This window comes from Suncus etruscus, chromosome 17 (assembly GCF_024139225.1).
Source record: "Suncus etruscus isolate mSunEtr1 chromosome 17, mSunEtr1.pri.cur, whole genome shotgun sequence".
NCBI classification, from domain to species: Eukaryota; Metazoa; Chordata; class Mammalia; order Eulipotyphla; family Soricidae; genus Suncus; species Suncus etruscus.
The window spans coordinates 37,076,737-37,103,510 of record NC_064864.1 but is presented as its reverse complement, the minus strand read 5'-3'; the positions used below and the strand labels follow the sequence as shown (position 1 = coordinate 37,103,510).

At 39.5% G+C, this 26,774-nt stretch overlaps 1 protein-coding gene and 2 non-coding genes across 3 annotated transcripts in view; 1 reads left to right on the top strand and 2 right to left on the bottom strand.

Annotated features, from left to right (window-relative positions):
• EXOC6 (exocyst complex component 6) overlaps positions 1–26,774 on the bottom strand; it is a 165,161-nt gene that overhangs the window by 121,331 nt on the left and 17,056 nt on the right. The gene's annotated exons all lie outside the window — the stretch shown is intronic.
• On the top strand, positions 13,240–13,430 carry LOC125995178 (U2 spliceosomal RNA). Its single transcript, XR_007490761.1, has one exon. It is a non-coding gene; the product is annotated as a U2 spliceosomal RNA (small nuclear RNA).
• Positions 20,391–20,581, bottom strand: LOC125995169 (U2 spliceosomal RNA). Its single transcript, XR_007490751.1, has one exon. It is a non-coding gene; the product is annotated as a U2 spliceosomal RNA (small nuclear RNA).

Below are 26,774 nucleotides of genomic sequence, written 5' to 3'. Positions count from 1 at the left end.
TCACTCCTGACAGGCTCAGGGGACCATATGGGATGCCAGAATTTGAGCCACCATCCGTCCTGGGTTGGCTGCATGCAAGGCAAACACCCTACTGCTATCTATGCATTCTTTTCAACAATTTTTTTTTGTTGTTTTTTGGGCCACACCCGTTTGATGCTCAGGGGTTACTCCTGGCTAAGCGCTCAGAAATTGCCCCTGGCTTGGGGGACCATATGGGACGCCGGGGGATCGAACCGCGGACCTTCCTTGGCTAGTGCTTGCAAGGCAGACACCTTACCTCTAGCGCCACCTCGCCGGCCCCAACCAACAATTTTTTAATTGTAAAAAATATCCCAACTGTATTCTGAACAATCTTGAACCGTGGTGTTTAAATAATTTCTAAATAAATAAATAAGTTATATGATCTACAGAAAACTTTACAGGAGTATTAATCTACAATTCCTTTACTACAAATTTACTTCAGGATTGTTCTCTCTACATAAAAGTGATATACGCATAACACACTGCAGTAACAGTACTACAAACCACAGTAAGAAGTTGGTGGGGAGGGCTTAGAGAATAAAATATTTGCTATAGAGGTAGGGTGGGTGTATGGAACAGGATGGAAACTGGGAACACTGGTAGCACAAAATAAAGTAACAAAGCAATAACCACACCATGGGTTGTGGGGTGGAGGGGTTAATCAAAAAAGCTTTCACTTACAATTTGTGAACTTTCTACTAAACGAAAATTGTCTGGATATTGCCACAAAATGAATTTTCCAATTCGATCCTGCACCAATCACTGCAAGGCTGCTCGGACTGCCTCTCTAACTCTGCCAATCCAAGCAGGCTTTTGATGCATGCAAATTAGACAATGTTCTGGACCCGAATCTACACTGTAAAAAGCCTGCTCAGATTGACCAGAGTCAGAGAGGAAGTCTATTACAGTATAACCTTTGAACCTTTGCTTGTTGTGATTGGCTCACTGTGGTACATACAGTGGCAGCATAGGGATGTTCTGTCTTATGCAGTGAATATAGGCCTAAACCTATGTTTTAACTGTAAAATTAGGGGGTCGTCTTATACACCCAGCCGTCTTATACACAGGAAAATACAGTATCTTTTGGGGTGGGCAAGAGGAGTTATCACTGTGTTCAGGGCTTACTCCTGGCTCTGCAACTCAGGGATCATTCCTGGCAGGGCTAGAGAGATAACAATGATGCTGGGGGTCAAACCCAGGTTGGCCACATGCAAGGCAAGCACAATAACTGATGTTTGATCTCCATCCGATGGATTGTTGTTGTTTTTAATCCACTTACTTCATTTTCTAAATTTAATTATCCCTCCTTTTTTTTTTTAGGGGTTACTCCTGGCTTTGCACTGAGAAATTACTCCTGGCAGGCTCAAGGGACCTTATGGGATGCAGAGAATCGAACCCAGGTCAGCACGTGCAAGGCAAACACCCTGCCTGCAATGCTATTGCCCCAGTCCCTACTACTTTCTTTCTCTTAGCAAAATCACCTCAAGTTCCTACTGTTTTGCTAATTAAAAAAAAAAAGTGCATTTGGTTAAAATGCACTTTTTCTTAATAGCTGAGCAGTATTCCCCTGTGTATTGGGTCATTAATTTTAGCAATTTTAGTGGAGTCTTTAGGAGTTTCTATATATAATCCAATATCATCTGCAAATAGTAATAGCCCCATATTTCTAATTTGGAATCCTTTTTCTTTCTTTGCCTCACTTGCAATGACCGTAACTTCTAGAGCTGCATTAGGCTGAGAGTGAATACTCATCTTAGAAGGATAACTTACTATTTTTCACCATTGAGGATTAATGTAAGTTAAAGGTTTCTCATTTATTACCATTACCATGCTGAGGGATGTTCCTTCCACTCCCCATTTAATAATCATTTTTATCACAAACAGATGGTGAATCTTGTGATCTCCTCTGCATATATTAATATGATAATTTTCCTTTGCTTTTGGAGGGTGTAGTGTACTCATTAATTGAGCTGTGTACAGTGAACCAGCTTTACATCCCAAAAGCAAGTCCCACTGGTAAAACTTGATAAACACATATGATCCTTAGATATATATAAGGATACATATTATATATAATTCACTTTGCTAAGATTTTCTTGAAAATCTCTACATCTATGTCCATCAGGGATAATCTTTAATTTTCTTTCTCCTTTTCTTTCTCTCTCTCATCCTTTCTGTTACTGTTGTTGTTCTTAAGTGTTCCTACCTTCAGAATCAATATAAAACCAGATATAAAATGTGCTTGGTAACATGCCCTTCTCTTCTATATTTCAGAAGAGCTTAAAAAATACTAAGTTGGGGGCCAGTGAGGTGGCGCTAGAGGTAAGGTGTCAGCCTTGCAAGCGCTAGCCAAGGAAGGACCACGGTTCAATCCCCGCGCGTCCCTATAGTCCCCCCAAGCCAGGGGCAATTTCTGAGCGCTTAGCCAGGAGTAACTCTGAGCATCAAACGAGTGTGGCCCGAAAAACCAAAAAAAAAAAAAAAATACTAAGTTGTATTAGTATTCATTAATACTAGAAGTCACTAGTATTACAATTCGTATTAGTACTAGAATTCACTAGTGAAATCATTTGGCTTTGAACTTTTGATTTGGATGAGAGATTTGATTATTGTGTTACCTTTCTTGCTTGAAACGGTGAGGTTTTGGTGAGGTTTTGTTTCCTCCTCCATCAGTCCTGTGAGATTTTAAGATACTAATAATTTACCCACTTACTATAGATTTTCCAATTTAACATATAAACTTGTTCAAAATAATCTTTTAGTGTTACTTATATCTGACATCTTTTTTATTTTTTTATTCGAGTTAGAGGGAGGTCTCTATAGATTTTCTCAAAGATTTGTCAATTTTATTTATCATTTCCAAGAAACAACACTTTTTCCAATAATCCATTTTATTGTTTTCCTGAACTGTATCATTAATGTCTGCCCTGATCTTTTCTTGGGGATGTTCCTAAGCAGTGCTCAGGATCTTCTAGAACCAACCCCTAGCAATATGAGGTCAACTGGGCCAGAGAGTTCAATGTTCTGGCCAAGCAATGCTGTGCTGTTCTGGCCCAGTGCTACTATGAACCACAAATGCCACCAGACTGAATGCTCAGGGGCCAACAGAATGATGACCAGTGATATTCAGGGAACCAGGCAGTGCTAGAAATTGAACTACGAGTTTGCATGTGTAAAGCAAAGATTCCTGACTCATCTGCTCTAACGTTTTATAGACCCTTTCTTTACTTTGTTCTTTTCTGGGTTATTTTTTACTTTAATTTGTGCAGTTAGATTTACTTAAGATCCTCCTTGTTTCTGATGCATATCTATACTGGTATAAATTTAACTTTAGTCTTAATTTTGTGCCTTTGGCCTAATAGTTTGTGCCTTTCTTTTTCCATTTCCAGAATTTTTAATTTCTTCTTTGATTTCCTGAATGACTCAATAGTTATTTGGTAACATGATTTTTAGTTTCTAAATGGCTGGCTTCTAGTTTGTGTTTTTAAGTTTTCCTTTCAGTGTGTAGTGCCAGGGGCTAAACCCAGGGTCTAATATATGTAAGGCATCATAAATACAAGGAATGTTCTAGATAAGAGTCCCTCATTTCACTTTTATACTGCTGTGATATAAAAAGACAGCAGATAAATCTTCAATTTTTATGAATTTACTGGTATTTGTTTTATGTCCCAATATCAAGTCTCTCTTGGAAAATATCCCACCGTGTACTTGGGAAAGACATAAATTCAGCTTTCTGAGACAAAGAGCCCTATTAATGTTTATTAAGTCATCGGGTCTAGCTCCTTGTATAAGACTGCTGAGCACTTATGTTCTACCTAGTTAATCTGTGCAATTATAAAAACAGGGTATTAAAATCACCAACTGCTAGTATGCTGCTGTAAATGTCTCTCTTTAGGCCTCTTAATAAATTACCTTTTCTATTGTGATGCACCTTCATTTGATGCATACAAGTTAATGGGAGTTTTAGGTCATCTTGAATAGATCCCTTAATCATTACATACTGGCTATTTCTGTTATCTAGCTACCTTTTCAAGTGTAACACTTATTTTATCTAATTTTATCTAATTATGAGTATGTCCCTGTCTTTTGGTTTGGTTTGGTTTGGTTTGGTAAACAAAACTGGTGATCAAGTACCATTCAGGGATAAGTGACTGAGGGTTGCTCCCTGAGAAAGTTCAGGGAACATGTTAATTGGGAATCAAGCTTAGGAATCCCAACATTGCAAAGCCTGTGCTTCATGCTTTCAGCCATCTCCCTGGCCTTGTCTCTAACATTTTTAAACTAACAATTGCCTCTGGGAATGTTTTCCAGCCTTGATCTTGAGTCTAATTTTGGTGCTAAAGTGTCCCCATAAACAGCAGGAGGATAGCTTTTGTTTTGTGATCTATTCTATCACTGTGCCTTGATAAGTTCAGGCCTTTAGCATAATTACTGATAAGAGTGTTTAATGTCATTTTCCTATGTGAAGTCTAAGTGTTATTGTCATATGTCTAAGCTGTGTTGTACTTCTTTTATTCTTATGACCTATCTTTGCAAGGTGAGAATTTGGGCCACACGTGGTGATTTTCGGGTGCTATTTCTGACTTGGTGCTCAGGAGTGCTTACTGGAAATATTTCAGGAGACATTATGTAGGGACTAAGAAGTAAAACTGTGGTTGCTAAGATATAAAGTGTCATTTACATATGCAAACAAGTTCTTATCTAATAGATATAGGAACACACAAATTTTGTAATGCAAAATTTGGGGTCTTACACCCTGAACATTATCATAATAACTTGGCTTAGGCCTCAGAAGAATGGGCATTGTCCATTCACCCTGAACCATGGATACCATCTACGGAAACAACCATGGTTGTCTATAACATCACCAGGAAGCAAACCTCTACCAGGGAAGACCCTATCACTGCCCTGGCATCGACTTACTCCAAAGAGGGTTCTTTTAATACTTAACAACAACAACCTGTTTTAAGGCAAGGACTCTCCGCATTGTCCTCTAAAGGTGAGGTGAAACCAGAGGATGCTCCACATCATTCTGACTTCTATGTAGGATATGCACAGAAACCAGGATCTCTAACTACAGAAACCTGACATCAACAACAGCGATTGTGCAAAAGAAATTTTACTGAGATCACAGAGAATGCTTGGAGCCCAGAGTTGGTCTTATGCCAGAATACTTCAGGGGTAAGGTCTCCCTGTATTTAGGCCAAGGCTTTTCCTTTGTATTTCTCCCTATTTTGCTGGGACTTTGCAAACTACAATTGCCATTCACATGCCTTTTTTTTTTTTTTTTTTTTTTTACTGTATTTCTTTAACTTTTAACCTTAAAAAAAAAGAAGCACTTACTAAACCTCTGCTATTGCATTAATAATGAGTTCATTGGTGATACAGTAATTTTCACAAATATACTTGTTACTGAACTTTTTCTCCTTTCCTTTCTCTTCCATTTTTTTAGTTTTTCTATTTTCTTTTTTTTTGGGGGGGGGTTTGGTTTTTTTTTTTGGGTCACACCTGGCAGTGCTCAGGGGTTACTCCTGGCTCTACGCTCAGAAATCACTCCTGCAGGCTCAGGAAATCATATGGATGCCGGGATTCAAACCAGTGACCTTCTGCATGAAAGGCAAATGCCTTACCTCCATGCTATCACTCCAGCCCCCTATTTTCTATTTTTTTAATGACTTTGCTTTTTGTCATCTTGAAACAAATGTATTACGATTAGTTATCTCAACTATGTGATGCATTTTCTTTAAAAAAATTTTTTTAAAAAAGGGGGAAAAAGAATGTAAATCTTAATCTCTATACTATCATTCCAGTCCTAGATAACTATTTTGTATGGTTATCTGGTTCCATCTGTCTCTTCTTAATGCTACCTAAGTATCTCTGTGACCTTTAAGTTTATATATAAAATATTAAGCTTCTACACTCTTTTAATTTAAAAGCAAATACCTAATTTTGAGTTCATTCTAAAATTGGAATTCATTCTAATTCTGACATTTTAGATTGTTAAAGAATCTTGCTATTTCCAAGTAAGATTTCTTATTTTCTTTCATAGAAGTTACCAAGAATTTCTTGGAAAGCCAGCTTAATGGAATTAATTTTGCTGTATCTGTCTGAAAAGCTCTCTAGTCTTTATTCAAGTTTTGAAGGAGAATTTAGCTTGAAAAATATTTTTGGCTGTGGGGCTGGAGACATAATATAGCAGTTAGACTAGAGCAACTGACTTGCATACAGCCAACTCAAAGCCCTACATAGTCTCCTGAGCACTGCCAGGTGTAATTCCTGAGTGCAGAGCCAAGAGTAACACCTGTGCATCAATCACTACATGTGGCCCAAAAAAACAAAACAAACAAAAAAGAATATTCTTGGCTAATTTTTTTTTTTTACTCAGAACTCGGTATATGTGATGTCGTTTCTTTTGACCCAAAGAGTTTCTGCTGGAAATCTGCTAAGTGTCTTATGGGTCTTCCTTAAGGAGTTTTTATTTTTTCTCTTGCTTCTAATATTTTGTCTTTAGTTTGTTTTTTACCAGTTTAATTATAACATGTTTTAGTGTGTATCTCCTTGGACTTATTTTGTTTGGAATTCTTTAAACATTCTAGGTGTAGGGGCCGGAGAGATAGCATGGAGGTAAGGCGTTTACCTTTCATGCAGAAGGTCATCGTTTCGAATCCCAGCGTCCCAGATGGTCCCCCGTGCCTGCCAGGAGCAATTTCTGAGCACGGAGCCAGGAAAAAACCCTGAGCACTGCCGGGTGTGACCCAAAAACCACAAAAAAAAAACATTCTAGGTGTAGCTTAGTCTAAGACCTCTTTCAACTTGTCTATCAGTTCTTTTACAAATTCTGTCTCTTTTATCTTTCTCTTTCTGGAATTCCAATGATGTGATTGCTGTTTCTTTGACACTCTCATATAGCTTTGATGTTACCTCACTTATTTTAATTTTTTTTTCTTCTTTTACAGGTCTTTGTAAAAGGTTACCTATGCTTCATCTTCATCAATTCAATTCTAAAATTTTCTCATATTTCCTCTCAAACTTTGTCTTTCCTATTGACCTTTTCACTGGGCATCATTAGGACTGTTTCTCTGACATCTTCAGGTACCTTGCATAGCTCTACTGTTTTTCCCAGGCTCTGTTCTGATCCACTGAATGAGAGTTCTTTCTCTCCGTTACTTCGTGAACTCCACCAGGGCCTATGTGGGAGCTCAGAGTCTGTGGCCAAGTAGAACTAGCGAAAAAAACAGTAATTCACACCTGGATGTGCCTGTGATAACAAGATTAAGTGAACCCTGTCATAATTGAGGCTTCACAGTCCTCTATACCTGACCCCAGAGGTGGTGCAGGATTTAATGAGGAATTCACAGTCACTAGTGTCTGATACAGACATGGTACTGAGTTCCAGCAGGTCTAGAAAATAAATGATCAACAATAACTGTCACCAGCTGTCCTGACAAAGTCAAGCAGGCCTTCAGTAGTAACCAGTAAGTTTGAAGTCACATCTCAGGCTAATGCCAAAATGCTCTAATCACGCAGGCCCTAACGTTTCTGGGAAGTCACTACTAGATGTGGGACACATTCCAGGGACTAACAGAAGACACGCTTTTCTGATGGTATGTAAAACAGAGGGCCACATCTAGCAACAACCAGATTATTGTAGTCTGATTATTGTAGTCAGATTATTGTATCTGAGGTAGTTGTGTGACAATCTAATTTGAGTATGAGCAGCAGACATATAGCAACTACTATATATGTCTAGGATCACAAAAACACAAAACGGTGGAAGCTGGAGATTCCATACTGAGGGCAAGTTAAAGACAGAGTGCACTTCAGGGATAACAAAGAGCAAAGACGGATGGTTGAGTGCTGGGGGAAAGAGGGTGCACATAAAGCCATGGGGCACATGCTAACTCTATGCTTGGAAAGGTCTGTAGAAAGCAGTCAAGAGGGTGTGAGTAGCTTGCTAGCTAGCAGTCAGCTATGGGCTACCAAGGGCTGAGTCTATTTCTCAGAGGTAAAAGCAGGCTTAATGATTGTCTCTCGGGCTCAAGTTAGCTGAATATTTACTATAATCAACTGCAGTCTGCAGTTCTGCTCAGGAATTTGTCCTTGGGGGTTGTTACTATGGCAACTGCAGGCTAAAATGGTGTCTACCAGTTCTTGCTATCAACTAGACTGTGAAAGTTAGTCCAACATGGCATCTGTTCAGGACTCTGATCCCTGTAAAGGCCCTAGTTTCTTGTCTCCACAACTTGGGTTAAAGTATAATAAGAATATGGGATTCTACGGGCTGGAGCTTTGGTGCAGTGATTGGGCATTTGCCTTGAATGTGGCTGACCCGGAATGAATCCGGGTTCAATCCCCAGCATCCCATATGGTCCCCCAAGCCTGCCAAGAGAGATTTCTGAGCACAGAGCCAGGAGTAGCCCCTGAGCACCACCAGTGTGACCCCATAACCCAAATAAATAAATAAATGTTTTTTTTTTAAAAGAAAAAAGAAAAGAAATCTCTTGATCACAGTTTACTTACTGCTCCAGATTGGGGTTTCCTTTTTGCTGAATGTATCTGTCTATCCCCAACATTACTAACAGCTGTTAATTCGATGATTGCTAGCAGGTTCTGTTAACTTCATTTCTGAATCTACCTTTATGAATATTAATTCAGGTTTTGGTGATGCTTTGCTATGACCACGGAAGGAGACAAACACTGGAGCTTCCTTATATTCTATCCTGGTACCATGTCTTTCCTTTATTCATTGTCAACTTTTGTTCTTTACATATCTTAGGTATGAACCTTTGGTGAGATGTATGATATACAAATACCTTCTTATAATTAAGGGCTGTCTTTTCATTATGTTGGTGTCTTCTTTCCCTATTCAGACACTTTTAGATTTGTTGTAGCCCCCTTAATTATAGCTTTTGTTTCCCTTGCAGTTGCAGTTAACTCCTCCAAAACAACCTGAAAACACAAAGGTCATGCTACGGAATCACCTACATTTTCATCAATATATTTTACAAACTCAGGTCTTATATTCAAGTCTTTAACCCCCTTTTTTTTTTTTTTTTTTTCGGTTTTTGGTTTTGGAGCCTCACCTGGCGGTGCTCAGAGGTTACTCCTGGCTATCTGCTCAGAAATAGCTCCGGGCAGGCATGGGGACCATTTGGGACACCAGGATTCAAACCAACAATCTTGGGTCCTGGATCAGCTGCTTGCAAAGCAAACACCACTGTGCTATCTCTCCGGCCCCAACCCCTTTTTTCTTAATTAGCCAAATATGTAGTTTTAAATTATCATTTATAGAGCCTGCTCTTAATTTCACTGATGATTTATGCTGACTTTTTCTTTTCAATTACATACTTATTTCTATTCTCTTTTTTAAATTTCCTTCTTTTGACTAATATCTGACTTCATTTTCTCTTATATCAAGTTAACAAATCTATTTCTTAAAAAATCAGTTAGGTAGGGGCCAGAGAGATAGCATAGAAGTAGGGCATTTGGGCCGGGCGGTGGCGCTAAAGGTAAGGTGCCTGCCTTGCCTGCGCTAGCCTCGGACGGACCGCGGTTCGATCCCCCGGCGTCCCATATGGTCCCCCAAGCCAGGAGCGACTTCTGAGCGCATAGCCAGGAGTAACCCCTGAGCGTTACCGGGTGTGGCCCAAAAACCAAAAAAAAAAAAAAAAAAAAAAAAAAAGAAGTAGGGCATTTGCCTTGCACACCCAGGATGGAACTGAGTTCAATGCCCAGCATCCCATATGGTCCCCCAGCCTGCCAGAAGCGATTTCTGAGCACAAAGCCAGGAGTAACTCCCGAGTATGCCAGGTATAGTCCCACCCCACCCCCCAAAAAAATCAGCAAGGTAAGTTTTTCATGTTGCTGTTGACAGCAATGATTATCCAGTTCTTCATACTGATGGAATTGCTTGCTGTTGTGATGATTGGTGTTGAGATCTGAATTTGTATTCCGTGTCTGCTTTATTGAGTATGAGGTCTATATGGAGTTCACCAGCACTTCTATCAGTAAAGTTAGTCAAAAACCGAGACAAGAGTGTGACCAGAAAAAAAAAAAAAAAAAACTTTTGACCTGCAGCAGTGGGAGCAGCTGAGAGCTCTGGGCAGCTGTGGATTAAAAAGCTGATGTGAGTTGAGTGCGCCCAGACAAGAGTAAGGCCACTCTGTTTTGCTCTGTGACCATACATTTCATCTAGTAAAGAAACCTCACGGGCCGGGCGGTGGCACTGGAGGTAAGGTGCCTGCCTTGCCTGCGCTAGCCTAGGACGGACAGCGGTTCGATCCCCCGGCGTCCCATATGGTCCCCCAAGAAGCCAGGAGCAACTTCTGAGCGCATAGCCAGGAGTAACCCCTGAGCGTCACAGGGTGTGGCCCAAAAACCAAAAAAAAAAAAAAAAGAAACCTCACAACAACACATAATAAAACAGTGCCACCACACTTAGTGAATAAAGATGAAGGTTTTGAAGACTTAACTAATATTAAGCACTTACATAGCCTCTCTGATCAGGACTTTAGAGAGGAAATGTTAAGGATGCTCAAAAGATTCAAACCATGGAACAGTCAAAAAGACTCAAGAGAGGGGCCAGAGTGGTGGTGCAAGCATTAGGGTGTTTACCTTGTACGCTCTGACCTAGGATGAACCACAGTTCAATCCCCCATTGTCCCATATAGTCCCCCAAGCCATGAGTGATTTCTGAGCACATAGCCAGGAGTCACCTAAGTGTCACCAAATGTGGCCCAAAAAAACAAAACAAAATAAAAGAAAAAGAAAAGAGACTCAAGAGAATATGAGAGGGGCGGGAGAAATAGCATGGAGATAAGGCGTTTGCCTTTCATGCAGAAGGTCATTGGTTCAAATCCCGGCATCCCATATGGTCCCCTGTGCCTGCCAGGAGCGATTTCTGAGTGTGGAACCAGGAGTAACCCCTGAGCACTGCCGGGTGTGACCCAAGAAACAAAAAGAGAGGGAGAGAGGGGGAGAGAGGGGGAGAGAGAGAGACAGAGAGACAGAGAGAGAGAGAGAGAGAGAGAGAGAGAGAGAGAGAGAGAGAGAGAGAGAAAATATGAGAGTAGGAATCAGAAAACTTAAAACAGAAATAACAGAACTGAAAATCTTGGTAGGCAAAATAAAAAGCTTACTGGAAAGAATTACCAGCAGAGGAACAGCTGATGATAACAGAATCAATGAGTTCAATGATGAACTGCATAACACCTCCATTCAATAGAAGAATTTGGAAAAGAGCATTAAAATAAACAAACAGAAGGTAAAAAAAAATCCTTAAAATAAATGAGCAGACAACAATAGACCTTAGGAATAATTTAACTGGACCAACATAAGAATCATTGAGGTCCCAATGAAAATCCATAGGAAGAAGCAAGAGTCAAAGACATCATTGCTGAGAGAGGGTTTTCCAAACTATTCTCAAGATCGACTTCAATGGGAATTTATTATTATAAACAACCTTGTATCCATAGTATTTAAATAATAAAAAGTGAATTTTTAAAAATCAGCATAATGGGGCCGGGCGGTGGCGCAAGAGGTAAGGTGCCTGCCTTACCTGCGCTAGCCTTGGACAGGACCGCGGTTCAATCCCCCGGCGTCCCATATGGTCCCCCAAGCCAGGAGCGACTTCTGAGCACATAGCCAGGAGTAACCCCTGAGCGTCACCGGGTGTGGCCCAAAAACCAAAAAAAAAAAAAAAAATCAGCATAATGGGGCAAAGAAATAGTATAGTGGGTAATATGCTTGCCTTGAACACAGCTGATTCTGATTTAATGTCCAGCACCACACAGCGGTGCCCTTTAAGCACTACCAGGAGTGATTGCTGAGCACAGTGCCAAAAGTAAACTCTGAGTAACATTGGATTGAATCAAACCCTCCTCAAAACAAATCAGCGAAACAAACCACCCAATAATCTAATCTGGGAGAAAAGGGCATGAAATAACAATACACTAAATTAGAATTGATTGATATAAAATTATCAAAATACAAGTTAATCGTCCTTAAATAATATATTTACACACTTCTGTCCAAATAAATTTGAGAAAGTAGGTGCTCTAAAATAAAAATAACTTACTGATTCTCTAAAGATAAAAAAAAAATCTAAAACAGACTAATTATCCAAGGAGAAATGAAGAAATTAAAAGACTCTCCTAAAGTGGGAGCAATAGTACTTGTACTGGTGTTGCACAAGGTTGACCTCCAGCACTCATGTGATCCTCCAGCACCTTCAGGAGTAGTTCTTGAGTTCAGAACCAGAATAACCCCTAGAACCACCAGTTGTAGCCTCAAAACAAAAATGTCTCTCTCCTAAATAAATACAAGATCCAATCGCACTAACAGAGTAATTCCAACAAACCTTTAAAGATCAAAGATCGCTGGGGCCAGAGAGATAGTACAGCAGTTAGGATGCTTGCCTTGCAGGAAGCCAGCCCAGGTTTGTACTTTGGCATCCCATATGGCCTCAGAGCACACCATTCCTGAGTGCAGAGTCAAAAGTAATCCCTGGGCCCGGAGAGATAGCACAGCGGCGTTTGCCTTGCAAGCAGCCGATCCAGGACCTAAGGTGGTTGGTTCGAATCCCGGTGTCCTATATGGTCCCCTGTGCCTGCCAGGAGCTATTTCTGAGCAGACAGCCAGGAGTAACCCCTGAGCATCGCTGGGTGTGGCCCCCCCCCCCAAAAAAAAAAAAAAAAAAAGGTAATTCCTGTGCCCCATCAGGTATGGCCCAAAAGTTAAATAAAGAATATCTTGGGGCTGGGAAGGTGGCGCTAGAGCTAAGGTGTCTGCCTTACAAGCGCTAGCCAAGGAACGGACCGCGGTTCGATCCCCCGGCGTCCCATATGGTCCCCCCAAGCCAGGGGCGATTTCTGAGCACATAGCCAGGAGTAACCCCTGAGCGTCAAACGGGTGTGGCCCAAAAAACAAAAAAAAAAAAAAAAAAAAAAAAGAATATCTTTATTTAATCATATCTATATTTAATTATACTATACAAAATATAGAAAAACAAAAACAAAACTGTTTACTTAATAAAATGTGTATAACATTGGTTCAAAGACTTGATAAATAAAAACTACCAAAAAAGGAAAACTACAGACTTTTCACTTTTGAATACTAAACCTTATAAGCCATACTACAAAGAAAACCCAAAAGTCTACTAGAATAATTTATCCTAACCAAGAAGAGATTATCTACAAAGACAAAAATATTCAAAAGAATGAAGCTTCTCAGTCTTTTGGCTAAGATCAAGTATAGTATCTGTTCTTATCAGTTTAATATCTGATACATCGTCTATCCGACGACAATATATTAAATGGATTTTTGGCACTAGGAACTGGAATAGGAGCTTGCTCCGTACATTCCACGCATCGACCTGGTATTGCAGTACCTCCAGGAACGGTGCAAAGAAAAATATTCAAAAGAAGATGTATTAATAAATTCAACCACATTAATGAATCAAAGGGAAAAATATTGTATGTCCATCTCCAAAATGCAAAAAGGACCTCTAATACCTTTAAGATTAGATCAGAGATGTCTGATTTGTATATCCTTATCTCTACTATTCCTTTCCACTCTTGTAGATAAGATTATAGAACAAGGTTATAAAGGGTACAAAGCTCTAGATACTGTTTTATGTAACTGGTTTTTGTTTTTGTTAGGGGGTCACAACCAGACCTCTGTACTTAGGAATCACTCCTGGTAGGACTCAGGAAACCATTTGCAGTGCCAGGGATTGAACTGAGATTGGCCTCATGCAAGATAAGTGCCTTAAATCCTGTACTATCTCTAGCACTCAGAAAGGCTTTTTGCCTCTGTGTAATAAACAATTAAAAATTTAGAGGACAAAGGAGAGTATAAGGCTAGTATTACACACAGGGTGCTTATCTTGTACAAGGCAGACCCAATTTCATTCTTTGGTACTACAAATGTTCCCCAGCTCATACAAGGAATGAACTCTAAGTGCAGTGCTAAAAGTCCTGAGCACAAGGAGGTATGGTCCAAAAACAAAACAAAACAAAACAAAACAAACAATAAAGATAATATAGGCCCTTGCATGTGACCAACTCTAGTTCAATATCTGGCACCATATAACCATGAAAACCACCAGCAGTGAACCCGAAATAGAGCCAAGAGTTTGCCCTAAGCACTGCTAAGTGGAACCCAGTTACCCCTGTTTAAGCCAGCTTCTAAAAAGCCCTAAATGTTTAAATTTTTAAATCTCTTACATTATCTTCTGTTCTGAATAGCTTGCTTTTTTCCTAAAGTACTTATAAAAATGTAATACTTATAAAAAATGTAATACTCCACATGTGCAGATCACTGAGCCACATCTCTAGTCATTTAAGTAACAGAAAACCTTGATATTAAATAAATATGTAATATTTTATTATCAAAATTTTTGTTTGCTTTGGGGCTAGACTTGATGGTGCTCAGGTCTTATTTCTGACTCTGCACTCAGGTATCACTCCTGGAGGTGCTAAGGGGGCTCATCTAGGCTGCCGGGCATTTAACCCACATCAGCCTAAAGCAAGGCAAGGGCCTTACCCTTTGTACAATCATCTCTCCACCTTCTAGTTAACTGTTAACTACAGAAGAATCTGAGATTATATTCTTTGCTTCTCATTTTTTTGAATACTATAGATAAATTATAGTTTGGGGACACATATTAATGACAGTGTTCTATTTGTGCGGTCAAAGAAGGTATAAAAGGGATGGGAGATTCTGTTTGTGTAAGAAGTGAGTGGTATGCTATGTGTTCAAGAACTTTGTTGGTCTAATATTAAATCATCTTCTGTACACAAGAGAATTATCAATAAGCCACTACAGTGTTAATTGTGAAATGTAAATTTGCTACTTTGGGTAAAAGTCAGAATCACTGAGCCAGGAAGACAAGTAGAAGAGTACCTGGCTTGAATGTGGGAGACTTTGAGTCAAACCCTGGCTTTATATGGCATTGCATGGCACTGTTAGCCTCAGCTCTGAAGGGTATGCCCCTAGTTAATAAATAAATAAATAAATAAATAAATAAATAAATAAATAAATAAATAAATAAATAAGAATCCTGAAAAACTACAGTGGTTTAGGTTATATGGGTCGAAGGGCAAGCAAAATAGTACAGGAATTAAGGAGCTTGCCTTGCATGAGTCTTCCGTGGTAGTGGCTCTGGTTAGATCCCCAGCACCACAAATAGTCCCCTATGCACTGCCAGAGTTCTCAGGAACTGTTCTCAGGAACAGCACCTGACAACAGTTGGATGTGATCCAAAACAACAACTAAAGATTATATAAAGATCAACAGTGGCAGGAAAATACAACTGTGTGTGTGCTTTTTTTTTTTTTTCAAGAGAAAGAAATGTAATTTTTGTCCTTAAGCAATAGCTTTCACAATGTTTTGTTCTCTTGTGAAAGAGAACTCTATACTGAGAACTTCACTAATTTTTCTTGTAAGTAGATTATAACTATAAATTTTATTGCACTAAAAATAAAAACGGAAATTTTTTCAACTATGTAATACCTTTTCTTTATTTTTAAACCTATTTTGTTATTTACAATAGAGCAAACCAAATGTTAATTGTGTACAGTAGACTATTAAGTAACAAAAATTTACACATTCAATAGTAGTCCTATGTACAAAATTAGAACTGAATAACAACAAATGTTGATTAATATTTATTAATTGGTTCGTTTCAAAACAGGAATGCTGAGTTCATGCTATGTGTAAGTATATTCCATTACTGGGAAAGTTTTGACTTTGATCAAATAATCCTCACGTAAAAGTACTCTAAAATACATAGCTTCAGCACAGGAAAGGGCTCAATGACTAACGAAGTGTGGAAAATGAATTGCTTTCGCCTTTGCCTGTAAAACCTGAGTTTGAAAATAAGCTATAAAGTATGTTTAAAATTTAACATTGCTCAGTTTTATTGGCCTTGCTTCCTTGTTTAACTGGTTAATGACTGGCCTATAATGTGAAAGGTTATCCTTTACTTCTGTGTTATTTCTGTGTTAAGATTATTGTTTTGTCAGAGTACTTTTCTGTGCTTTCTGTAAACATTATTATATTCTTGTTTTGTTTTATTTTGTTTTTGGGCCACACCCAGCGGTGCTCAGGGGTTACTCCTGGCTGTCTGCTCAGAAAAAGCTCGTGGCAGGCACAGGGGACCATATGGAACCAACCACCTTAGGTTCTGGATCAGCTGCTTGCAAGGCAAACACCGCTGTGCTATCTCTCAGGGCCCAAACATTCTTATATTCTTTTTTTTTTTTTTTTTTTTTTTTTGGTTTTTGGGCCACACCCATTGTTGCTCAGGGGTTACTCCTGGCTGTCTGCTCAGAAATAGCTCCTGGCAGGCACGGGGCACTGGGATTCGAACCAACCACCTTTGGTCCTGGATCTGCTGCCTGCAAGGCAAACGCTGCTGTGCTATCTCTCCGGGCCCCCATTCTTATATTCTTATTAATCAATAAAACAAAAAGTTTTCTCTCATTTATAAAGCTGAATTCTTCTTCTGTTTTGTTTTGGGTTTGGGCTTTGGGGCCACACCCTGCAGTACTCAGGGCTTAGTAGGGCTCTGTGCTGAACAATTACCCCAGGGGACCATATGAGATACTGGAGATTGAACCCAGATCTGCCATGTGTAAAGCAAGTGCCATATCCACTGTACCATTGCCCTAGGCCAAAATAATTTCCTTGTTAAATTTTTTGGGTTCCATTTCTACTTTGATTAAACAGAAAATCAAGTATTACTTCTTCAGTGAACTGATTTGCATGACTGTTTTGATATTTTGCTTTCCAAATCTGGACACTAAAATAGAAAACAGAAAGTTCATGATTTCTTGTTTTGGGGAAAAGAGTTTAAAAAATACTAATTGATGCTCAGGAGCTACTCTTGATGCAGGACTCAGAATACAATATAATTCCAGGGACTGAAATGAAGCTTTCAATATGTAAAGCATGAATGCCTGGAACTCAACAGACTGCATACAAGGCACTATTTGCCTACAGAAGGCTCCTGTTTGATCCCGAGCACAATATGGCCTCCCAAGTACAACCAATTGTGGCCTCAAACAAGACAAAATAAAAAGCATATACTCTAGCCCTTTGCTGAACTATCAGCCCAACCCCTCAGGTATCTTTTACACCTAAATGTTGTCTTTCAGAATTCCTTGAAGAATCCTGAAAGGATATTTATTCTCCCAACATACAAAAAGGGAAGTCAGAAATAATTAAGTTTGATGTGGTGGTATTGTATATTGCAAATCCACTAATTCTGATCCAAGGATGAATTTGCTTATATTTGCTTATATAAATTGCTTATATTCATAATTTTCTTATGAATTGCTTATATTGAAGTCATGTCTAGATGCCAACAGAAAGCTTGTGCTACAGAAATTTTCTCAATGGTAGTTGTCTTGAACACCATTGGCTCCAAAGTATAGTGAGGAGAAGGAAAGAAACAGTGGAAGAGGAGAAACACAAAAGCTTATATTCTCTTTTATACTTCAGTGACCTGCAACAAGGGATACAACTGTTTAGATTGAACAAGTATTCGATTAACTGCTCTTTTTATAGAGGTCTATAATAATGTTCTACTGCTTTTACCCACAGAAACAGGTATAGAATATGCTTGGAAGTCATGGCCTCCCACTACAGTGTTCACTATTAGAATGTTCTAGTGTTTTAATTTTAAAATATGTCTATAACAGCTCTTTAATCTTTTTGTTCACAGTGGTTCTTGGAGATATGAGTTGGTCACCCTAGTTTCACATTACTGTTCTATATTAGACTCTAAATATTGTGCTCATTATAATAATGTCTTGACAAATATTCTAAACTATTCATTTTCCATTTACTTATGTCTGCTAATGTGATATTTTTATGTCCACAGATATGATTGAATAGGCAATTGCATGCCACAGAATCTTGCTACAGTGCTCATTCATTGAGTATGCTTTACCATTTTTTTTTGTTTGTTTTTTTGGGCCACACCCAGTAACGCTCAGGGGTTACTCCTGGCTATGCGCTCAGAAGTTGCTCCTGGCTTGGGGGACCATATGAGACACCGGGGGATCGAACCACAGTCCGTCCAAGGCTAGCGCAAGCAAGGCAGGCACCTTACCTTTAGCGCCACCGCCCGGCCCCGCTTTACCATTTATTTTCAGTTCAAGCTAAGTTATTATTATATCAAATGCTCATGTTTTTAGTTTGCTTTCAGGAAAGGAACCTGGATGACCAAAACCCATTAGAAGATACTTCATGGTGTAGACTCCTTTTACAGTGTTCAATACCATATGCTTCACATTCTGGACTTGAAAATTATGATTGTTTTAAGAATGCTCTATGCACAATCTAACTCAGGAAGACTTTTTTCTGGTAAGCAAAGTTTACTCTCACCAATAATGATTTGCCTAGGAATTGGAAAACCTTTCCATCTGACCTGATGGCTTTATATTTTTAAATCTCTGACCCATTCTGCTGGGTCAGTTTTTCAACTGCAACCTATGGATCAATCTTCATTGTCTGTCTATGATTGTGTGTGTGCATGGTAGACACATATATGTCTGTCTAATGTCCGCCTGTCTATGTTATATATAGCTTTCCCCATTATATATAGCCCTTCCATTTCCCTCTCTCCTGCTTACCATTTTACAAATCTTTTTCCAACCTTTCACTTTTCACCTGATTTGTTATTTCTCCCTACTTAACCTTTTTTACCCTCTATTCTTAGCTCCTCCGGAACCGGAAGGTTCCTCCCATTGCCAAACTACTGCCAGCTGGCTCCCAAAAACAAAAGGACAGCCACATAGCCCTCCTTGCCTCAGACTGGGAAGATGTTGCCACCGCTGATGATGATTTGCTCTCAGTGGCCCCTTTTCTCCCACCTCCCTTTGCTGTCGATTGTTTCTCACTACTAGATTTGGCTCTTTATAGAGACCCTCAGCTCTAGGAAATTTCCTGATATGTAACTGCTGAGAGCCGATTTTCAGACCCCACAAGATCACATCACAGGCTGAAGCTGTGTTCTGGATTTTATCCCCACCCTAGACTATTTCAAAAGACTGAAAGGGGATATATATATATACATTTCCTTTGCATATTTCTTTAGGTGTTTTTTCTTAATAGGTATAATTCTTATTGCATGATTCCTTATGTAGATGTAGTTTTCCCAACCCCTTTTTGGATGTGTTTAATAGGAAATTCTAGTAGATAAGGTTCTCTTGGGTTCTGAGTTCATGTTAGAACCAGGCTATAGGAATTGTTTAGCTTGTGATTTTTACCCCCGTATGCACCATTGTGGCATTGTTTCTTTTTGCATAAGTGCATTAAAATGGAGAAATATTACATTTAGAAAAAAGTTCTTAACTAATACTGAAAGGAACTCCTAAATTTTTTATTGCAGGGGGGGATTTTCACCCTGAAATTTGTCAGAATGACTTGACTTAGGCTTCAGTTGATTGGCTATCGGTTGTTAACTTCCAAACCTTGGGTCCCACCTTTGGAACTGGCGTGGTTTTCTGCACCAGCACCAGGAATTGAACTTCTACTAAGGAAAAGTTTGAATGCTGCCCTGGCACCTACTTGCACTAAAGTGGGTTCATTTGACACCCTGATGACTTAGAAAAAGCAACAACTTGCTTTCAGGATGGATGTCCCTGCCTCGCCACCTAACGGTAAGATGAAACCAGAAGGGGCCGGCGAGGTGGCGCTAGAGGTAAGGTGTCTGCCTTGCAAGCGCTAGCCAAGGAAGGACCACGGTTCGATCCCCTGGCGTCCCATATGGTCCCCCAAGCCAGGGGCAATTTCTGAGCGCTTAGCCAGGAGTAACCCCTGAGCATCAAACGGGTGTGGCCCGAAAAACCAAAAAAAAAAAAAAAAAGGTGAAACCAGAAGATGCTTCATGACTCACTGACTTAGACATATAATCTGTGCAAAGAACCAAAGTCTCTGATTACTAAACAACAACCATGACTGAGGAGAACTTTAACTGGGACCATGAAGAAAGACTTTGGGGTTAGACAACTTAGTATGCCTGGAGACTATAATTGATCTCTGTAAGATGACACCCATTTTTTTTGTTTTAAACAGAAAGGGTGGAATTGTAAGATGACACTCAGCTATTAACCCAAAACAAAGGCAGTCCCCCAGCTTCGTCTTTCCCTAAATCTTTTGACACATAAAGCCTACGTGGATTACTCAACCTCCCTCTGTTGGTGTATGGATACTGATTTAATAAAGAAAGAGCAGTGCTGGCTAGTGGGTCAGGCAGATAGTACAAGGTGAAAAGCCATGTATGCCATTATTCTTTCCTGACTGGCTTGTATTATTAATCCTTCACGGCTACCCTCCTTCTTTTTTTTTTTTTTTTTTTTTTTTTTTGCACCGTTCCTGGAGGTACTGCAATACCAGGTCGATGCGTGGAATGGACGGAGCAAGCTCCTATTCCAGTTCCTAGTGCCAAAAATCCATTTAATATATTGTCGTCGGATAGACGACGTATCAGATATTAAACTGATAAGAACAGATACTACACTTGATCTTAGCCAAAAGGCCGAGAAGCGATTACCCTCCTTCTTTAGACACCTGTGTGGTTGTTATAAATGCCTTGGGATGATCTCACAACGTGTGGATTTTATTTTACAGGTCTTATGGCAGGATGCTTCATGGGTAGGGACACCTTGTTTTTAGGCCAAAAGTTTTTTCTTGCTATTTTCCCAAACTTCTGCTGCACGTATATAACTGTTACTCCATTTTTTTTATCTCTTAGATAGGGGCATTTCTGCGTGTTTTTTTTGTTTTGTTTTGGTTTTGGTTTTTGGTTTTTGGGCCACACCCGGTAACGCTCAGGGGTTACTCCTGGCTATGTGCTCAGAAGTTGCTCCTGGCTTGGGGGACCATATGGGACACCGGGGGATCGAACCGCGGTCCATCCAAGGCTAGCGCAGGCAAGGCAGGCACCTTACCTTTAGCGCCACCACCCGGCCCCATTTCTGCGTTTTTCTACAAAATTAAGAAGGGGGAAGAAAGAAAGGATGGGTGCCAGGGACCAAGTGGTCTCAGGTGCATTGGTGGAAATAAAAATGTACAGAACTGGGGCCGGGAAGGTGGCGCTAGAGGTAAGGTGTCTGCCTTGCAAGCGCTAGCGTAGGACGGACCGCGGTTCAATCCCTCGGCGTCCCATATGGTCACCCCAAGCCAGGGGCGATTTCTGAGCGCATAGCCAGGAGTAACCCCTGAGCATCAAACGGGTGTGGCTCAAAAGCCAAAAAAAAAAAAATGTACAGAACTAAATATTCAAGCCAAAGTCAACAACAATAGAAACAACAATAGAATCAAGACACCCAAACTGTAACATTCTAAACTTAAAATGGACCTGTTTTCCTGGCAGGCCAGGGGGCAAAAGGATGCACTTTGGAAACACTGGTGGAGGGAGGTCGAGACTGGTGGCGGTGAGATTGGCCCTGATTCATTGTATATCTGAAATCCAACTACAAAGGACTTTGTAAATCACAGTAGTTTCAATAAAATAATTTTTTATTTATTATTAAACAAGAAGTCAGCTATATAGTAGTACAGCAGAGAAGGCACTTTCCTTACATGCAACCAGCCCTAGTTTGATCTCCAGCACTACAGATGTCTCCTGAGTATTTTTTAGCACAGAGCCAAGAGTAAGCCCTGAGTTCTGCTGAATGCATTTCCCCATATGAATTTAAAAAAAAAAAAAAAAAAGGGTAGCAGTCCCATGAAAATCGTCTTGTCTGCCAAATCATATGTCTTCACTCCCCTAGCATGATGTTCCAGCAAAAGGGCCTCTGAATGTGCAGGTCAGCAGCAAATCAACTTTCCACTCCTATAAAATGAATATCTTCACTAAACTTGGATTTAAGTTTTTCATCTTAACTTTGCCTAAAACAAGAGATTACAATATCATTTATTTGGGGTATATTATTTCTTCAGTAGTCAATTAAAAGGCATGTTCCTCTATGCTACAAGCTTGTGACATATCATAAATTAGGGCTAAAGAGGCAGTGGAGAGTATAGGGCATTTGCCCTGCACAGAACCAACCTGGGTTCAGCCCTCAGCATTCCATATGGTCTCTAAGGAATAACCAGGATTCCTGAGTAGAGATAGAGGAATATGCTCTGAGCAAAACTGAGTGTGGCCCAGAAACAAACACACACACACAAAGAAACTGAAATATCATAAAGTATAATTTCTACAGTGACCCTGTGTTAAATAAATTGGCAAAGATTCTCAACCTCTGAATACAATTTACTACTGTTAGTATTAAAAAAAAAATGGAGAGTTGCCAAAATTTTAAGAGAAGCTCAGTCTCTGTAGGTTAAATTTGAAACAGTAAAAATTGCTATAAAGGGGCCAGAGTGATGACACAGCAGGTTTGATGTTTGCTGTGCAGGAGGCCGACTCAGGTTCCGGAACATTCCTGGCATCCCATATGGTCCCAAGCTTACCAAGAGTGATTTCTGAGTGCAGAACCAAGAGTAGCCCCTGAGCACGCCAAGTGTGGCCCAAAAGCCAAAAAAAAAGTATAAAATAAAATATCTCAAAATTTGTACTCTTGCGGCAGAGTGAGTAAGGTACTTGAAGGTACTTGCTTGCCTTGCACATAGCCAACCCATCCCGGTTTAATCTCCTGAATCTCCAATAGTTCCAAGAGCACAGTTAGGAATGATGCCTGAGTATAAAGAGTATGTCCTGAGCACATCCAAAAGTAGGCCCCCAAAAAATAAATAAATAAAAATTAAAAATAAGACTGTACTAAATTAAAATTAAAAATAAGATTGTATTCTTTATGGAAAGTCCCTATGTTTTTGTCAATTTATGGGAAGTCCCTAGTAGCATCAGTAATGTTTTCGCTTATCAGAATTTTTGAATAGTCATATGCTAAAACTGGTAACATTAGGGGTCGGAGAGATAGCATGGAGGTAAGGTGTTTGCCTTGCATGCAGGTCGGTGGTTCAAATCCCAGCATTCCATATGGTCCCCTGAGTCTGCCAGGAGCGATTTCTGAGCATAGAGCCAGAAGTAACCCCTGAGTGCAGCTGGGTGTGACCCCAAAAACCAAAAAAAAAAAAAAAAAAACTGATAACATTAAATTCTCATCCATTCTGATACTATTAGCTACAGTAATAAATTAGCCATATTAGCTTAGTCATCTACACAGTCTTGTTTTTCTTTGAGGCTTGCAATATCAGGAGATAAATTATAGACAAGAAAAAGAGCAGTAATGCCAAAGGCTGGGGCAAAAAGGATGAATAATAAGTGACTGCTTAGTGGAAATAAGCTTTCCTTTAGTACTGACAAAAAAAAAACGTTTTATAATTTAATAGAGGAGATGGTTGTACATCACCACAAATGTACTAAAAGATTACCTATAAAAAGATTTATTTGGGAATTTATGAAAGTTACCTCTAAAAAACTTTAAAAGAAGCTTCCAGAAGTCATGAAAGCTTCTCAGTGATACAAACATAAGTTGGAGGGGGCATTTAAAAAAAAAAACAGCTGAGAGTGGGAGACAGTACAGAATCCAGGCATCAACTTCCAGCATCCTGTGGTACTCAAACCACTGCTGAAAACTGTCAGGTGTGGCCATGAAGGCCCTCTGCACTAAAGAGATAATCTGGATATATCTCAGGTACAAACTCTGAGCTGCAACACATCCTCAGATCCTTGTGCTGAACTGACGGCCTGTTGACTGAGAAGCACAGCTAGGAGACCCTGAACCTCCCTAGTAGGGTTCCTCCTCAAAAAAAAAAAAAAAAAAAAAATCTTAGGGGCCAAAGAGATAGCATGGAAGTAAGGCATTTGCCTGGCATGCAGAAGGTCCATGGTTCGAATCCCCTGAGCCTGCCAGGAGTGATTTCTGAGCGTAAAGCCAGGAGTAACCCCTGAGCGCTGCTGGGTGTGACCAAAAAGAATAAACAAAATCTTTAAGTATCTTAGGACTTTAGGGCATATACCAATGGAAAAAAAAATGTACTCATGAAAATATAACACAAAGCACCTAACAATGATGTATACCTGAAACCTAAAAAACAAATTGTAAAAGTATATGATTTTAAATAAAGAATGTTGTCGAAAAGAAAATCTAAATTTAGAGAGAAAAAAAGAAGTTTGTGGCCCATAGCCCAATACACTTCCTCTTTGCACCCCACCCCTCACCTCAACAGGATAAAAGCTTCCTTTGTGTGGGTGGGGCTAAAAAGCAGAACTTCCTCTCTTGGCTACAAGGTTTCAATTAAAGGTTAAAAAAAAAAAGGCAGGCAATCCAGCATTGCTAACCCACCACACCCTCTCTCCTTACCTCACTCCTACCACTTCACTCCTACCACCCACCCCTACACAAATCTCTCTCCTTTCTCTCTTTCTTTCCTCTCTCTCCTTTCTCTTCTCTACTCTCTCCTCTCTTTTCTCTCTCCCCTCTGCACTCTCTCTCCTCTCCCTCTCCTCTCTCTCAAAGCTATTGTCTGTAAATATTATTACTACACTATCATTTTCTTATACCCCACAAATGAGTGAGATTATTCTATTTCTATCCCTCTCTCTCTGACTCATTTCACTCAACAAAAGTCTCCATATCCATCCATTTATGATTAAATTTCATTATTTAATTTTTCATAACAGCTACATAGAATTCCATTAATAAGTATTGGGGGAATAGTTTCTTCCATTCCGTAGGTAGCCTAGTCACTGTTTGTTTAAATGCAGAAGCTTCTCAGTTTAATGTAGTCCCATATGTTTATCTTTGCTTCCAATTGCTTGATCAGTGGTGTTTCTTCCTTGAAGATGTCTGTAGCATCAATATCAAGAGAGTGTTCTGCCTACTTCTTCCTCTATGTAGCTTAGGGTTTCAGAATTGATATCGAAGTCTTTGATCCATTTTGATTTGACCTTTGAGCACTGTGTTAAAGAGAAGTGTGAGTTGACTTTTTGGCAGGCAATTGACCAGTATTCCTAGCAATACTTGTTGAAGAGGCTTTTCTTGCTCCACTTTGTATATCTTGCTCTTTTATCCAAAATTAATTGATCATAAATCTGTAGGTCTATCTCTGAATATTCAAGTCATTCCACTGATCTGAGGGTCTGTCTTTATTCCAATAACATGTTATTTTAACGACTACTGCTTAAAAGATAAATAGGAAGTCAAAATCGTAATATAAAAATCCCTTCCTTACACCTATATTCATTGGCTATTTACAATAGTCAGACTCTGGAAACAACCAAGATGCCCTTCAACAGATGAATGGCTAAAGAAACTGTGGTATGGGCCCGGGGAGATAGCACAGCGGTGTTTGCCTTGCAAGCAGCAATCCAGGACCAAAGGTGGTTGGTTCAAATCCCGGTGTCCCATATGGTCCCCCGTGCCTGCCAGGAGCTATTTCTGAGCAGACAGCCAGGAGTAACCCCTGAGCAACGCCGGGTGTGGCCCAAAAACCAAAAAAAGAAAAAAAAAAAAAGAAACTGTGGTACATATACAAAATGGAATATTATGCAGCCATCAGGAGAGATAAAGTCATGAAATTTTCCTATACATGGATGTACATGGAATCTATTATGCTGAGTGAAATAAGTCAAAGGAAGAACACAGAATAGTCTCACTCATCTATGGGTTTTAAGAAAAATAAAAGACATTGAAATAATTTCCAGAGACGAGAGCCGGAAGAGCTGGATCAAGACATGAAGCTCACCACAAAGAGTGGTGAGGTTAGAGAAATAACTATGCTGAGAATTATCATAACAATGTCAGTGAGTGAGGGATATAGAAAGCCCGTCTTGAATACAGGCAAGGTGGGAGGGAGATAGAGCATTGGTGATGGGAAGATTGCACTGGTGAAGGGGCGTATTCTCTTTATGACTGAAACCCTACAATCATGTTTGTAATCATGGTGTTTAAATATATTATTAAAAATATGATTACACTTTGAATTTCTATAGTATCAGAGGTGACATCCCCCTTTCATTTATGATTCTCTTTATTAAGCTTCTCTCTCTCTTTGTGAGTCTTGCCAATGGTTTATCGATCTTGTTTTTACAAAGAATAAGTTAATTAATTTCTGCTATGTTATATATTTTCCTTCCTCCTGCTTGCTTTTGGCTGAATGTATTGGTCATTTTCAAATTCCTTAAGCTGTGCCATTAAATTATCATGTAGGCCCTTTCTTCCATTCTGATGAATGCTTGTAAAGCTAGAAACTTTCCTCAATACCGCTTTTGCTGTGCCCCACAATTCTGATAATCGTGTCTTCATTTTCATTTGTTTCCAGGAATCTTATTTCCTCTTTGATGTTGTCTCTGACCTACTGATTGTTTAGTAGTGAGCTGTTTAATTTCCAGGTGTTAAAAGTTACTTCTCTACATTTATAATTCACTATTTTTAGTGCATCATGGTCTGAGAAAATAGTAGGAATAATTTCTATCCTCTTGATTTTATGGAAGTGTGCTTTATGACCCAATATGTGGTCTATCTTGGAGAATGTCTTATGAGCATTAGAGAAGAATGCCTATCCAGTTGTTAAAGGGAATCACGAGTCCTATATATCTTATCTACTAAGCCACTCTTCCATTTCTTCTTTCAAAGCCAGGATATCCTTGTTAAAGTCTAGTCTGGCTGACCTATCCATGGTTGATAGGGCAGTGTGAAGTCTCCCACTATTATTGTGTTGCTACTGATGCTTTCTTCAAATCTATCAGCAATTGTGTTAAGTATTTTCTAGCCCCTCATTGCATGCATATA